The 15,330-nt window shown below is 49.7% G+C and overlaps 1 protein-coding gene across 6 annotated transcripts in view; it reads right to left on the bottom strand.

Annotated features, from left to right (window-relative positions):
* GNAL (G protein subunit alpha L) overlaps nt 1-15,330 on the bottom strand; it is a 191,814-nt gene that overhangs the window by 120,765 nt on the left and 55,719 nt on the right. The window lies entirely within an intron of this gene.

Below are 15,330 nucleotides of genomic sequence, written 5' to 3'. Positions count from 1 at the left end.
CCCCACCCCCAGTAAACACAGGTTCAGTGGCAAAACTCGACAAGACTAATTGTGAGTAAAAGGACAGTATAAAGATAAGCACTTCAAGTTATGACACATGAATTGGCTTTCTGGATCTGTCTAGCCTTTCTTCACTGGAGGAACTTAAAAAGGGGCCAGAACAGTGTCCTTAGTGGTTAAGTTCAGTGTCTCAGCGTTAATGCAGCAAATCAATATGTAAATAAGAACAACTGGGGCCGGTGCTTTGGCACAGTGGGTTAAAGCCGTGGCCTGAAGCGCCGGCATCCCATATGGGAAGCCGGTTCTAGTCCCAGCCGCTCCTCTTCTGATCCAGCTCTCTGCTGTGGCCTGGGAAAGCAGCAGAAGATGTCCTAAGTCCTTGGGCCCCTGCATCTGCGTGGGAGACCCAGAAGAAGCTCCTGGCTCCTGGCTTTGGATCGGCGCAGCTCCGGCCTTTGTGGCCATCTGGGGAGTGAACCAATGGATGGAAGACCTCTCTCTCTCTCTCTCTCTCTCTCTCTCTCTCTCTCTGCCTCTCCTTTCTCTGTGTAACTCTTTCAAGTAAATAAAATAAAGCTTTAAAACAGAAAAAAGAAGAAAAAATAAGAACAACTATACATCATGTAACCTGTGTTCTTGGGAATCTTAGTTCTTCAGCTAGAGGAAAACACAAGCAGTCGGCAAGGCAAAGTTTTGTGGGTGGGAGGAGCCGGCCTTGGGGGGGGCAGAAGCCCAACGATACAGGGGACAGAGAGGAGGAAGTCAGGGATCCTTGCTTGGGCAGAAATCTCCAACAAGGTCTGTGAGACAGAAACAGATGTGGGAGGGACAGAGCGCCTTTACTCCAGGAAGGATGTAGGACCGGCTGCTCCACTTCCAATCCAGCTCCCTGCTAATGGCCTGGGAAGGCAGGGGGAGATGGTTCAAGTGCTTGGGCCCCAGCACCCATGTGGGAGACCTGGAGGAAACTATTGCTCCTGGCTTTGGATTGGCCCAGTTCTGGCCATTGAGGCCACTTGGGGAGTGAGCCAGCGGATGGAAGATCTCTCTGTCTCCCCCTCTCTCTGTCTGTAGCTCTGCCTCTCAAATAACTAACTAACTAAATAAATCAATGTTTTCAAACAAATGAACTTGCTTTGTGTAGTGAGAATGTTATGCATAAAGTTGATTCAATTCAATCTATATTCCATAATAAATGACAGGGAAAAAATATGGGATTATTTTAAGAGGTGAAGGAAAAAAATCCTATACCTTCATGAATGATGTTCTGGTGCCAAAGTTAAAAAAAATGAGAAAAGTGAGGATTTCAGAAGAAGCTTCTCATGGACGACGTCGTCAGTGTGCCTCTGAAAGCCACAGTGTGCCTCACTCCCAAACTGCAAGGGTTGACTCATTTAAGTCTTACTTTGCATAAGAAGAGGCTACTCCTTCTAGCGTCCCCAGAGAGAGCTGGAGATTTCAAATATTGTCCCAGAGTTACATAAAACCGGCAGTAATAAGGACGAAGCGCTCTCATCCTGAGGTATTTTTAGAGCCCTGTTCCTCTGAGAGGAGCAGGTGTCCTTGCAGGTGAACGGGCCCCTCAAGTAAGAGAAGCAAGAAACCCACTACCTTCGGACTGGAGGTGCACTCTGGAAACAACAGGCTGCTTTGCTGACCCTCACACTTTCCCAAGGACTTGAGGTTTCCGTGACATCTTATCCAAGGAATTAAAAAAAAATGTTGTCTTACTTTATGACTCTTAACATGTATTTTCCATAAGGAAAACTAATTTGCATAAAAGTTGCTGTGCTGGGCTGTGTTGTGACACAGCAGGTTCCTGCTGCTGCCTGCGATGCTGGCATCCCATCTGAGTGCAAGGTTCAAGTCCCAGCTGCTCTGCATCCCATCCAGCTCCCTGCCAATGCGCCTGGGAAAGCCGTGGAAGATGGTCCAAGTGCTTAGGCCCTGCCTCCCATGTGGGAAATCTGATGAAGTTTCTGGCTCCTGGCTTTACCTGGCCTAACCCTGGCTGTTGTGGCCATTTGGAGACTGAACCAGCAGATAGAAGACCTCTCTCTCTCTCTCTCTGACTCTGCCTTTCAAATCAGTTACTCAATCAATAAATCTTTCAAAAACAGTTGCTGTGCAGCTCCTGTCCCGCCGTCTTGGTGCAGTGATGGAGATTCACACTGGCCCTTCTGGTCCACTCCCCACGTGCTGTCACAGCAAGCCTGCAGTGCTGTGCATACGTGTGACACAGCAGCACGCTCTCCATCCCATTTTATTCTCACAATAAAAAAGTACTGACAAACAGTAAAAAGAATTGGGCCACAACTTCCCCCCTCAAGTACTTATGGTGGTTCAAAATTATCAGTGGGCTAAAACAAGACTATGAAAATTTTGTTAAGAACAAGGTACTATTGGGGCCAGCGCTGTGGTGCAGCAGGTTAACGCTCTGGCCTGAAGCGCCCACACATATGGGTGCCGGTTCGAGACCTGGCTGCTCCACTTCCGATCCAGCTCTGTGCTGTGGCCTGGGAAAGCAGTGGAGGATGGCCCAAGCGCTTGGGCCCCTGCACCCGCGTAGGAGACCTGGAGGAGGCTCCTGGCTCCTGGCTTCGGATTGGCACAGCTCTGGCCGTTGTAGCCAATTGGGGAGTGAAGGATGACCTCTCTCTCTCTCTGCCTCTCCTCTCTCTGTGTAACTCTGACTTGCAAATAAATAAATAAATCTTTAAAAAAAAGAACAAGGTCCTACTGCAGCCTCAGAAGACATTCTGAAGACTGACTTTGGAATTACCAGGGGGACAGAGGTACCTTTGTGGCGGCACCCCCCCTTCACTTAGGTGACCAGAGTTAGCATCACAGAGGCACTGAAGAAGACATGGGTCACTTCTGTGCAAATCCTGCCAAAGCATGAAGTCCAGTGGAGTCACCATCACGTGAGCCCTCCACGGGGTCATCCACAAAGTGAGGCTCAGATCAACATCGCGATGGAAAAGAAAGGCTGGGGAGTCATTCTAGAGTTCAGGAGAACTGGAAATTGAATGCGGTGCTTGATGCTGGATTGGACTATTGACCAGAGTTACTACTATTATCATTTATTATCATTACTGCTACTATTTTCCTATAATATTACTGGGTCTCAGGGGAGTTTGAGTAACATTCTAGGCTATAAAGCAAATACGGCTTGAATGTTAAATCATCTTATCTGGAAAGCTGCACCGTGTTTGTGTGCACGGATGTCCTTTGTCCTAAGGCCGATGGGATGAGCAACTAGCTGTGGCCAGACACTAGTGAGTGTTAGTGCAGGCAGGAGGAGAGACCAGCTGTGGCCAGACACTAGTGAGTGTTAGTGCAGGCAGGAGGAGAGACCAGCTGTGGTTAGACATGAATGTGGGTTAGTGCAAATGCAATGAGAGGCCAACTGTGGAATTGTGGCCAGAAGTGAGTGTGCGTTAGCATAGGCGGGATGAGAGACCAGCTGTGGCCAGACATGAGCACTTATAAGTCGGAGTGGGGTTGTGGGGAGACATAGGGGCATTTTTTTGTATCATTTAGTATTTGGGGAGTAAGTTAAAATTGTTTCAAAACAAAAACCTAACATACATTGGATATATCCTTTATGATAATATTTCAAAGAAAACTGGAATTTAAAAAGTCAATGATGAGGAAACTCCCTTTACTAGGATACAAAGATGCATAACGGTAAAAAAATAAATGACAGTTCCCAGTGGGGGTTACACTGCCCTAATAGCCAACGCAGCCCTTTGAAAGCGGGTTTCTGTCAGAGGCCTTTGCTCCATGACACAGAGCCTGAAGCTGTTCCCACACAGACAGGAATGCGTGGTCTTTATGAATTCGGAGTTTGCCTTTTGAACCACCCCGATGGAAGCCACGGAGCCATTCTTCACAGCCTGTGCAGGAAACCTGGTGCCCTGGGCCGGCTGCACATGGCCCTCCCTGCCCTGCGAGCCTCCCGCACCTGCCCTCAGTCTGCCTTAGCTGCCTCTTTGTGGGTCAGGAAGAGGTGGTCCACTTGCCCTTGGATATTCTCACCCTTGGTGGGAGGTTAGTTCCACATGAAGTTAGCTGGGTGGGTGTTCCCGTGGACTCCCAAGCACTCCCTCTGAACCCCTCAAATGTGGCACCACACAGCAGCTCTACCTATATTTGTGAAGTCTGAGTCGACTCCACACCTAACACTCAGTGAGTTTGCTGAACAATTACGAAGCAGGAGGAGCAGCCCCCGTGACTCCCCTAGGACACTCACTTGTCCTGTGCGGCACCGCCTTCTTTACCCTCTCAGCAGTCAGGGTCCCAAGGACTGCGTTGGCCAATGTGTCACAATAGCAAATGCCTGTGCGGAGCTACTTAGGAAGGAAGGAGCTTTACTGTGGCTTATGGTTTTGGAGGTTCACAGTCCAAGATCAGGTGGCCTCATCAGCCTGGCCATTTGGTGAGGCTGCAGGGCAGTATGGTGGAGACATGCAGAGGAGGGATCACCTGGAAGCCCAAGAGGTAGAGGAACTGGGAGGGTGCTTGTTATCTGAGTCTCTGGGGTCTCACCTTATACAGCTTCCATGGTTCCAACATGGAGCTCCACTCTAACAACCTACTCAATCCAATCACTTCCCAAGGGGCTCACCTTCAGACACCATAACTGGATTAAGTTTCCACCCTGAATCAACTGATTGCTAATCTAAAAGTTTGGGAACCAAGCCTTTAACATGTGGGCCTTTGGGAGACCCCCAAACTAATATCTAAACCATAACAGGGACCTCAATGCTCCTCCACTGGTGCCTACTGCTCACACACTACCTGTTCCAATCTTAGACTGGGAAGGCAGTGAGCCAGAGACGCCAGGCTCCATCCCTGCCAACTGCCAGGACACCCCACAGATAGCCTGGGAACCTCACAGACTCCCAAGTTCTTTACCTCCTCTGCTCTCAGGACCTCGGCTGGAGCTGTTGGACCAGGTGGTCTCTAACTCTCACTCACAGTTCATTTTCAACACATCCTTAAAGTCTGGATTTTGTAATTCCTTATAGAATCAATGTGGCCATCCTGAGTCTAAGATGAGAGCATGTAAGCCCCAGAGATAAAACCAGGGGTACGAATGAGAAAGACTACCAGGCCGGTGCTGTGCTGTGGCAGATTAAGCCATCCCATATGGGTGCCTGGCTGCTCCACTTACGATCCAGTTCCTGGCTAGTGCACCAGGGAAGGTAGTCAATGATGGCCCAAGACTTAGGTCCCTGCACCCACGTAGGAGACTGGGATGAAACTCCTGGCTCCTGGCTTCGGCCTGGCCCAGCCCTGGCCATTGATGCCATTTGGGGAGTGAACCGGCGAATGGAAAATCTCTCTCTCTGCCTCTTCCTCACTATAATTCTGCCTTTCAAATAAGCAAGTAAATCTTTTTTTTTTTTTTTAAAGGAAAGTCTACTGTTCATCGAAGGAGGAACCTTTTCTAGGATCTTAAAAAAAAAGCCAGAAAACACAGCCTATGATTTTTACAAAATATTTTGTTTACAAAAATTTAAAAAGCTGACAACACTGGAGTTCAAGATGCTCCTCTGCTTTGAATCTCTGGACAGCATGAAGCAAGGGGGTGCTGGGTTGGGAGCACCAGCCAGGCTCTTGTTGGCACTCGGGGCGACACTGAACAGCAACTGTCGCCCCAGGGAGCAGGCAAGGAGGCAGCAGGGGTCTGGAGATGCAGGCTGGCCCCACACGGCCTCAGGGGACCTGTGCCTCGGTCGGTCACAGAGCCAGAAGCGTGGGATGACCGTGGGCAGAGGCGGGACACAAGGGAGACATTGGTCAACTGAAGGAAACCTGCTGGAACATGAAGGGGGAGGGGGAGGGGCAGGGGAGGGGGAGGGATAGGGGAGGGGCAGGGGGAGGGGGAGGGGGAGGGGGAGGGGAGGGCCCACCCTGTGGAGGGGAGGATGCCGCTGGTGAGAGACCAGGTGGGAAACGAGGCCCAGGTCAGTCATCCAGGTACTTGACCGACTCTTTGGGACCTGTGCCAGGAGAGGGCACATGGGCAGGATTCCTAAGCAGGTAGGGCCCAACGACCTCGGGAGACAGTCAGGGGTGCCTGCCTGCAGGAAGGCTGTGAGGTGTGGGGATGACAGCTCTTGGCCCAGAAAGGAAGACACTGTCGTAAATGCTGACTTGAGGAGCAAGCATTGTGGTTCAGTGCAATAAGTTGCCTGTTTGCCAGTATTCCATATGGGTACTGGTTTGTGTCTTAGCTCCTCCATTTCCGATTTAGCTCTCTGTTAATGGTCTGGGAAAGCAGCAAAAAGTGGCCCGAGTATCTGGGTCTTATCAGCTACATGGGAAACCCAGAAGAAGCTCCTGGCTCTTGGCTTCAGCCTGGTCCAGCCCTGGCACTTGTGACCATTTGGGGAGTGAACCAGTGGATGGAAGACTCTCTCTCCCTCTTTATCTCATTCTGTCTTTCAGATAAATAAATAAATCTTTAAAAAAAATTCGACTTGAGTCACAGTAGCTGTAGGGTTCAACTGGTTCCCCATGGGATCCAAAGAGTCCACAAGGAGTTGGGTGCCCATGTTCCACTTCCGGGGTCTCTAGGCTGGATCGACTGAGACATGCAGGGCTCGCAGGCTACCGTGGCCCAAGTTCACAGACTCAGAGGTTCTGGGGGTGTCTCCTGAGCTCCCTGTTGTCTTCCTACCCCAAGAGATGCTCCACACAGCCCCTGCCTCAGCCTCCTCAAAGGCACAGAGGCAGCACCCAGGCCAGGAGACCTGAAAAATGTGTATATGACAAGGCCATGTGTGGGGGTCAGCACAGTGGCTGAAGTAGGTTAAGATACTGTTTGCAGCACTGGCATCCCATATGAGAGAAACAGTTCAAGTCCTAGCTGCTCTGCTTCTTCTTCCTTCTTCTTCTTCTTCTTTTTTTTTTTTTTAAGATTTATTTATTTGTTTGAAAGTCAGAGTTACACAGAGAGAAGAAGAGGCAGTATATATATATAGAGAGAGAGAGAGAGAGAAAGAGAGAGAGAGAGAGAGAGAGGTCTTCCATGCACTGGTTCATTCCCCAGATGGCCACAAAGGCAGGAACTGCACCAATCCAAAGCCAGGAGCCAGGAGTTTCCTCTGGGTGTTCCTATGCCAGTGCAGGGGCCCAAGGACTTGGGCCATCTTCCACTGCTTTCCCAGGCCACAGCAGAAAGCTGGATCAGAAGTGCAGTAGCTGGGACTTGAACCAGCGCCCATATGGGATGCCAGCACTGCAGGCGGCGGGTTTACCTGCTGTGCCACAGCACCGGTCCCTGCTCTGCTTCTGATCCAGCTCCTGCTAATGCGCCTGGGATGGCAGTGGAAGACGGCCCAAGTGCTTGGACCAACCTTGCACCTATATGGGAGTCCTGGATGGAGTTGCAGGGTCCTGGCTTTGGCCTGGCCCAGCCCTGGACATAATGGCCACTTGAAAAATGAACCAGTAATGGAAAATCTCTCTCTCTCTCTCTCTCATTCTCTTCCTCTCTCTGTCACTCTGCCTTTCAAATAAATATGGATTTCAATATTTTTGCACCAAAATAAACTTGCCTTCTAATTGCATTTTCCCACTAACTTCTTTTTGAAATGTGTTTATTTATTTGAGAAGCAGAGAGACAGAATTCCCACCCACTGGTTCATTCTCCAAATGCCCACAGCAGTGGAGGCTGGGCTGAGGCTGGAGCTAGGAGTGGAAACTCAATCCAGGTTTCCCATATGAGTGGCAGGCACCCAATTACTTGAACCATCACCAGTACCTCCCAGGATGTGCAGCAGCAAGAAGCTGGAGTCAGAAGCTGGAGCCAGAAGCTGAATCCAGACAGGCTGATACATAGTGTTGTCTAACTGGCACCCTAATCAATAAGGCCAAATATCCTCCACCAATTTTTTGTAGTACCCTCTGCAGCTGCTCCACCATTTTTCAGCAATGCTGGGGAGCTGGGTACTCAGCAGGGGTGTAGCTTGGGCTCCCATGGGAGGAACTCACTCTGACCTCATTTCCATAGTGAGCTTCATATCATATTGATTACACACACACACACACACACACAGCCACTCTCTTGGACGACTGACACATATTCTGGAAACTCTTCACCTGCTCCAGAGGAGACTGGAGCAAGCACGGGCAGTCTGGGCTGAGATAGAGCACTGTGAGTCCTACGAGGCAGCACTGGCATGACCCTGTGCCACAGCAGGAAAACTGCACAGATCAAGGTCACTTGCTCAAGGTCATTCCTTTAGGGAGTGGAGGATCCACGTCTTACATGGAGCAAACTGGCTCTCTAGGACCTGGTTCCAGTCCACAGAGATATTCTTTGCCAGTTACCTAAGGGAAAACTGTGTGTTAGCTGCACCAAATCCACTTGACATGGGCTGCTCTCACTGGAGGGTGGTGGTCACTGCTTCCTCCTCTCTGTATTTATGCTACAGTGATGAAATGCCAGCTCGGAGCTCTCAGGTGGAAACCGCACAGCACTGACAGATCAGACTGCTTTTGTATTTCTTGTTTAGCCTCATTTACTGTCTTCCCCTAGAAAAATCTAGGAAGACACAACTGTAAAAGAGCTAATATAGGGGTTAGAGCTGTGTCACAGTGGGTTAAAACCCCAGCCTGCAACACTAGCATTCCATATGGGCATCAGTTCGAGTCCCAGCTTCTCCTCTCCCGATCCAGCTCCCTGTTAATGGCCTGGGAAAGCAGTGGAGGATGGTCAAGTGTTTGGGCCCTGCACCCACATGGGAGACCCAGAAGAAGCTCTTGACTCCTAAATTTGGATAGGCTCAGCTCCGGCCATTGCGGCCATTTGGGAAGTGAACCAGTGGATGGATGACCTGTCTCTCTTGGTCTTTACCTCTCTCTGTAGCTCTTTCAAATAAAAAAAATAAATATTTTTTAAAAAGAGCTAATGTGATACCTACATTTAAAGAGGAAAAAACAAACAAGTGAGTAATTCAATTGAATCCAACAGTAGTTTTGCTTGGTATTGTGCTAATGGTTCCCCCCCTTTCTTTCTTTTGAGGTGGGGGATCAACTACAGTGTTTTTCCTGTTTCATAAACGATCAGCTGATTGATTTCTATGAGTACCACCGCTGCTCCCTAAGACCCAGTCCCATCACTTAGTATGTCGATATGCTGGGGGCTCTACGGCACACAGTCTGGCGAGAAACACTTGTGCTAAAGCCAAGTTCAGGGCCAGGATGATCTGCTGTGTTGGGTGCACTAATGAGAATCAAAACTATAATCAGACAATGGTCAAAACTATAATCAGACAATGGTCAACCAATTACTGGTAGCTAATACCAGTACTTTTCCTTTCGATTATGATTTACACATTGCACAGTCCTTTTGTAATTATTTCATTTGAAATTAAAATTTCACATTTTTTTTTAATTTGACAGGTAGAGTTACAGACAGCGAGAGAGACAGAGAGAAAAGTCTTCCTTCCGTTGGTTCACCCTCGCCCCCCAAACGGCTGCCATGGCCGGAACTATGCCGATCCGAAGCCAGGAGCCAGGTGCTTCTTCCTGGTCTTCCACGTGAGTGCAGGTGCCCAAGCACTTGGGTCATCCTCCACTGCCTTCCGAGGCCACAGCAGAGAGCTGGCCTGGAAGAGGAGCAACTGGGACTAGAACCCAGTGCCCATATGGGATGCCGGCGCCTCAGGCAGAGGATTAGCCAAGTGAGCCACGGCACCGGCCCCAAAATTTCACATATTATACTGGCCTTGCCCTCCAAAGTTTCATGTTATTCAGCTGCAAGTGTCTTGTCAGTGAGTGAGGAGGACACTGGATGCTTTGCTTCTGACACCCTGGTAAGAAGAGCCTTTCACACTTCTGCCTTGCCTTGTGAAGGGAACACCTGTCTGTCAATTGCCTTGGAGCTTGAGGTCATGGACCTCATCACCTATCTATTGCTGCTCATCACAACCAGGAACAAGCACAAGCACTAGACGAGGAAGCTGTCGGGTAATTCCTGGACCAGTTGTTCTCACATGGCATGAAATGCCTATGTTCTTTTTTTTTTAATTTTTTAATTTTTTATTTTTGACAGGCAGAGTGGACAGTGAGAGAGAGAGAGACAGAGAGAAAGGTTTTCCTTTGCCGTTGGTTCACCCTCCAATGGCTGCCGCGGCCGGCACACCACGCTGATCCGATGGCAGGAGCCAGGTATTTATCCTGGTCTCCCATGGGGTGCAGGGCCCAAGGACTTGGGCCATCCTCCACTGCACTCCCTGGTCACAGCAGAGAGCTGGCCTGGAAGAGGGGCAACCGGGACAGAATCCGGCGCCCCGACCGGGACTAGAACCCGGTGTGCCGGCGCCGCAAGGCAGAGGATTAGCCTAGTGAGCTGCGGCGCCGGCCTAAATGCCTATGCTCTTTAAGAGGCCTTGCAAACAAGCCCTCCCTCACCTTCTGTCACATCTGAAAACTGACCTGCATCAGCACTCCCCTGATCAACAGTCTGTTCCCTTTGTGTTCTGGGTCCCAGCCCCTTTCTCCTTTTCAGGGTCAGTCTCTGCAGCAACTGCACCATCGCTGTCTCTTCTTCATCAAATTACTCAGGCCATTTGCACATGGGCAGGCTTTGCCCCTTCCACTTCCACAGAAAACCTCTCTTGGCTTCTCCAAGCTGCCTGGCTCCTCAGCATTCCTAAGACCCAAACCAATGGAGAGCCCAGACTGCCCTGAAGCCCCGTCCTCAAAACACCCTGCCTGGTGATCTTCAAGCTGCCAAGGCCAAATTATTTCAGTGCCTGTGCCCTTCTTGACTTGCTTGCCTGAATTTGACATCTATTTATTTATATCAAAGGAGAGAGAGAGAGAGAGAAAGAGAGAGAGAAACACAGAATGTCAAAGATCTCTCATCTGCTGGTTCACATCCCAAATCTGCAACCTGCAGTTAGGCCAGGCTGAAGCCAGGAGCTGGGTACTCAGAGTCTTTCACATGGGTAACACAGACCAATATTTGAGCATTTGCCTGCTGCCTGCCAGCAAGAAGCTGGAGTCAGGAGCCACAGCCAAGGTTCGGACCCAGGCACTCCGATGTGCAATGTGGGGACCTTACCCACTAGGCCAAATGCTGCCCTTCTTTCCTTTTTTTTTTTTTTTTTTTGACAGGCAGAGTGGACAGTGAGAGAGAGAAACAGAGAGAAAGGTCTTCCTTTGCCGTTGGTTCACCCTCCAATGGCCGCCGCGGCTGGCATGCTGCGGCCGGCGCACCGTGCTGATCCGATGGCAGGAGCCAGGTGCTTCTCCTGGTCTCCCATGGGGTGCAGGGCCCAAGCACTTGGGCCATCCTCCACTGCACTCCCTGGTCACAGCAGAGAGCTGGCCTGGAAGAGGGGCAACCGGGACAGAATCCGGCACCCCGACCGGGACTAGAACCCGGTGTGCCGGCGCTGCAAGGTGGAGGATTAGCCTAGTGAGCCGCGGCGCCGGCTCCTTCTTTCCTTCTTAAACAGCTCTTCCCAGGGCCCCCTCAGGGCCCCCTCAGCACCACTGTCTTACTTTCTCCTGATGGACAGCTCCCTGGCTCCTTGACCTCTGGCCCTCTTCACACAGGTAGCCACCGAGTCTCCCTAAATGATCCTTTGCACCAGACCACCTCTGGGTCAGCCTTCCCACTGCGCTCCAAACCCACAAAGCCAGCCGGCCCCTTGATATCCATGCTCGGAAGTCTAAACAGCTGTGTGCAGTTGGCCAGAAAACAGCAACTCCTCTCACACCTTCCTCCCCTAACTTGCTGGCATCATCGATGCAGAGATCCACGCCCAAACACTCAGAGTCACTCCTGGTGACTCCATATCCACATCCACACAGCAGCCAGCCCGACTGGTTCTATTTCCAAAATAAACCCAGCTCCAGTCACTTCTCTGTGTCCTCACCTTCCCCACCCCGCCTGGCTCAGTCATCCCCCTCTCTTCCATCTGGGTCATAGGGTACCCTCCGGAGTGGTTCCACTCTTGCCCACTTCAATCCGTCTTAGCCCCAGCCAGAGCGATCTTGGTATGAGACAATCACATCATACACAGCTGCGTGTTGCTTAGCAACAGGACCGGTTCTGAGCAATGCACTGTCGGTGGTGTTCCAGAGAGTGGGCTTCCACAGACCTGGACGGCACAAGTGACCACACCCTGGGGCTGTGTGGTCCGGACTGCTGCCCCTAGACTACCAACCTGTACAGTATGCCTATGCCACTGTAACATAATGGTTGGTATTTGTGTATCTACCCACAGAAAAGGCACAGGAACAATGCTAGGCAATAAGAATTCTTCAGTTGTGTTATCAGCGTGGAAGAGCACGTTCAGAGCCCTGGTCCACTGCTAACCAAAACGGACAACACCACTGTAGAGAATCCTGGTAGGGCTTTGGGTTACCAGCCCGAAGAGATCAGGCCTCTGGCTTGGTCTAACCTCCAACACTGAGGCTTTGCTGGCAGGAGCTAGTGAATCTGCCTTCTTTTTGTTACAACCTGAGTTTCATCAACTTCAACTGAAATTCAAATTAAAGGCAGTACAATGAGCAAAAGAACAAAAGGGAATCTACCCTCTTGTTGCCCTGAGGCTGACACTCTTGGAGGGAATTCTGAAGACACTTCTAAGAGAAGTCATTCTTGTGATTTTTCCTTCTGAAATTAATTTTTAATAACAGAACACATTGGGTTCAAAAGTTATTTTGTACCTCCAGGAAAATAAGCTCAAGATCCTCACCTCATTGGCAGGTGATACTGACAGACTTTTTTCAAAGATTCAGTCTGAAAAAAAAGTACTATTAAAATACTTGATACAGGCCGGCGCCGCGGCTCACTAGGCTAATCCTCCGCCTAGCGGCGCGGGCACACCGGGTTCTAGTCCCGGTCGGGGCGCCGGATTCTGTCCCGGTTGCCCCTCTTCCAGGCCAGCCCTCTGCTGTGGCCAGGGAGTGCAGTGGAGGATGGCCCAGGTGCTTGGGCCCTGCACCCCATGGGAGACCAGGAAAAGCACCTGGCTCCTGGCTCCTGCCATCGGATCAGCGCGGTGCGCCGGCCGCAGCGCGCCAGCCGCGGCGGCCACTGGAGGGTGAACCAACGGCAAAAAAAGAAAGACCTTTCTCTCTGTCTCTCTCTCTCTCACTGTCCACTCTGCCTGTCAAAAAAAAAATAATAAAAAAAAATACTTGATACAGCTCAACTTTTATGTTTACAAAAGCACATATTCCTTCAAATGAGGAAATTTTGTCTGAATATGCCTAAGGTCTTTTTTTTTTTTTTTAGATTTATTTATTTATCTGAAAGTCAGAGTTACACAGAGAGAGAAGGAGAGGCAGAGAGAGAGGTCTCCCATCCGCTGGTTCACTCCACAAATGGCTGCAATAGCCAGGCCGAAGCCAGGAGCCAAGAGCTTCATCTGGGTCTCCCACATGGGTGGCAGGGGCCCAAGGACTTGGACCATTCTCTACTGCTTTTCCAGGCCATAGCAGAGAGCTGGATCAAACGTGGAGCAGCCGGGTCTCAAACTGGTGCCCGTATGGGATGCCGGCACTATAGGCGGTGGCTTTACCTGCTAGGGCAGAGCGCCAGCCCGACCCAGGGTCTCAAGTAGAGAAATCAGGGATTTGGGGTTGGTGCTGTGGTGCAGGGGGTTGCCACTCTGACCTGAGGCGCCAGCATCCCATATGGCCTGCTCTGCTTCTGATCCAGCCCTCTGCTATGGCCTGGGAAAGCAGTAGAAGATGGCCCAATTCCTTGGGCCCCTGCACCCACATGGGAGACCGGATGGAGGTTCTGGGTCCTGGCTTTGGCCTGGCCCAGCCTTATTTGGGGAGTGAACCAGTACATGGAATATCTCTGTCTTTCCTTCTTTCTCTATAACCCTGCCTTTCAAATAAATAAATAAACCTTTTTTTTTTTTTAAAAAAAAAAGCAAGATAAACAGGGTACTGAAAACTGAAAAACATTAAAATAAGAGTAGCATTTTAGAAGGAATATTGTATATTAATATTAACATTCGTATTTATTTATTGTAAGTAAAACATACTCTCATTTGACAAGAACAGATATATGAAATAACAGAATGTTAGGCTTAAAAAAAAATACAAGTAACTACCCTCCTTGGGCAAAGTACTATCCCTGGAAGAGGATTATAATTGCATTTGCATCTGCTGGTGCCAACTTCTCCTTCTGTCTACTGATACTAAATGATGGTTTTCTGAAACTCACTTTTAAAGAATCTTATAATCTTAATTTCTCATTACATGCTAAGAATTATTTCCCTAAATATATGGGAGATTTTATGATTACTTTTAGGCAGACATGATGGAACAAACTGGAGGACTTGAATTTTGTCTCTAAATGTTTAAATCTCGGGCTGAATGGGACGCCACTGCTGATATCAGTCAGGACTGTGTAGTTCTGGGTGATTTCTTCAATATGCAAAAGTACCATAGCAAAACAGGAGGACATCGTCCCGCTGTGGGATCTGTGGGACCCACCCCTCCACTGCCACAACAGCCCCTTACCCCTCTCTGAGCCGCCCAATTCAAGACATAGTTCAGTAAAACCAGTGAGCTCGCCGGGCCAGATGCCCGAGCCCCTTCTTCCTTCTTCCTGCACCCCCTAACTCCTTTTCAGACATTCTAGAGATGTCACTGGCTATGCCGAAATACTTCTCAGAAGCAAAAATCACACCAGAGCATGCAAAGAAAAGCCTTTAAAAAAAAAAAGTAGTTCCTATCTATCGTCCCACAGGGTCCACAGATGACGCAGTACTCTGCCAAGGAGAAGGAGCAGGTGCGAGCAGGTGACATGGGCCCACAGTCAGGGCAGCGCAAGTCCGCTCTGTCTTACACACAGGTTTCTGCAAGAACTTCCCTTCAAAGGCAGGATTCTAAGCAGGAACCGCCATGCCAAGCGTTACAAACTTTGAAGTACTGTTACTGACAGCCCATTCCCTGCAAGAGCACAGGTGCACACACACACACACACACACGGTTAACAATGCAACTGTGACAACCTCCTGAGGAACCTGACAGGTCCTTTTCCTTTGAAACATGCTTTATCAAATGCTCCAATAGTAATATTTTAAGAAGTGTATGTCCATCAAAGGAGAGAAAGCGAATACCGGCATCAGCTTTTGCATAAGCAATACTGCCATCCACCGGGACAGAAAGCAGGCCTTGGGCATGCAGATGTGAACCCAAGTGCGCCTTCACATGACACGTGACATTCAGGAGAGGCCAATGCTCTAGAGCAAATCTTCTGCTGACTTGATGTGACACATGCGCATCTGAACAGGAAACTGAATTCTGTTCTGTTACTCCTTGAGAGGCAAT

The sequence above is a fragment of the Oryctolagus cuniculus genome, chromosome 10, assembly GCF_964237555.1.
Source record: "Oryctolagus cuniculus chromosome 10, mOryCun1.1, whole genome shotgun sequence".
NCBI lineage: Eukaryota > Metazoa > Chordata > Mammalia > Lagomorpha > Leporidae > Oryctolagus > Oryctolagus cuniculus.
Note: the sequence above shows the minus strand (reverse complement) of the source record. Positions and strands in the feature narration are given on the sequence as shown.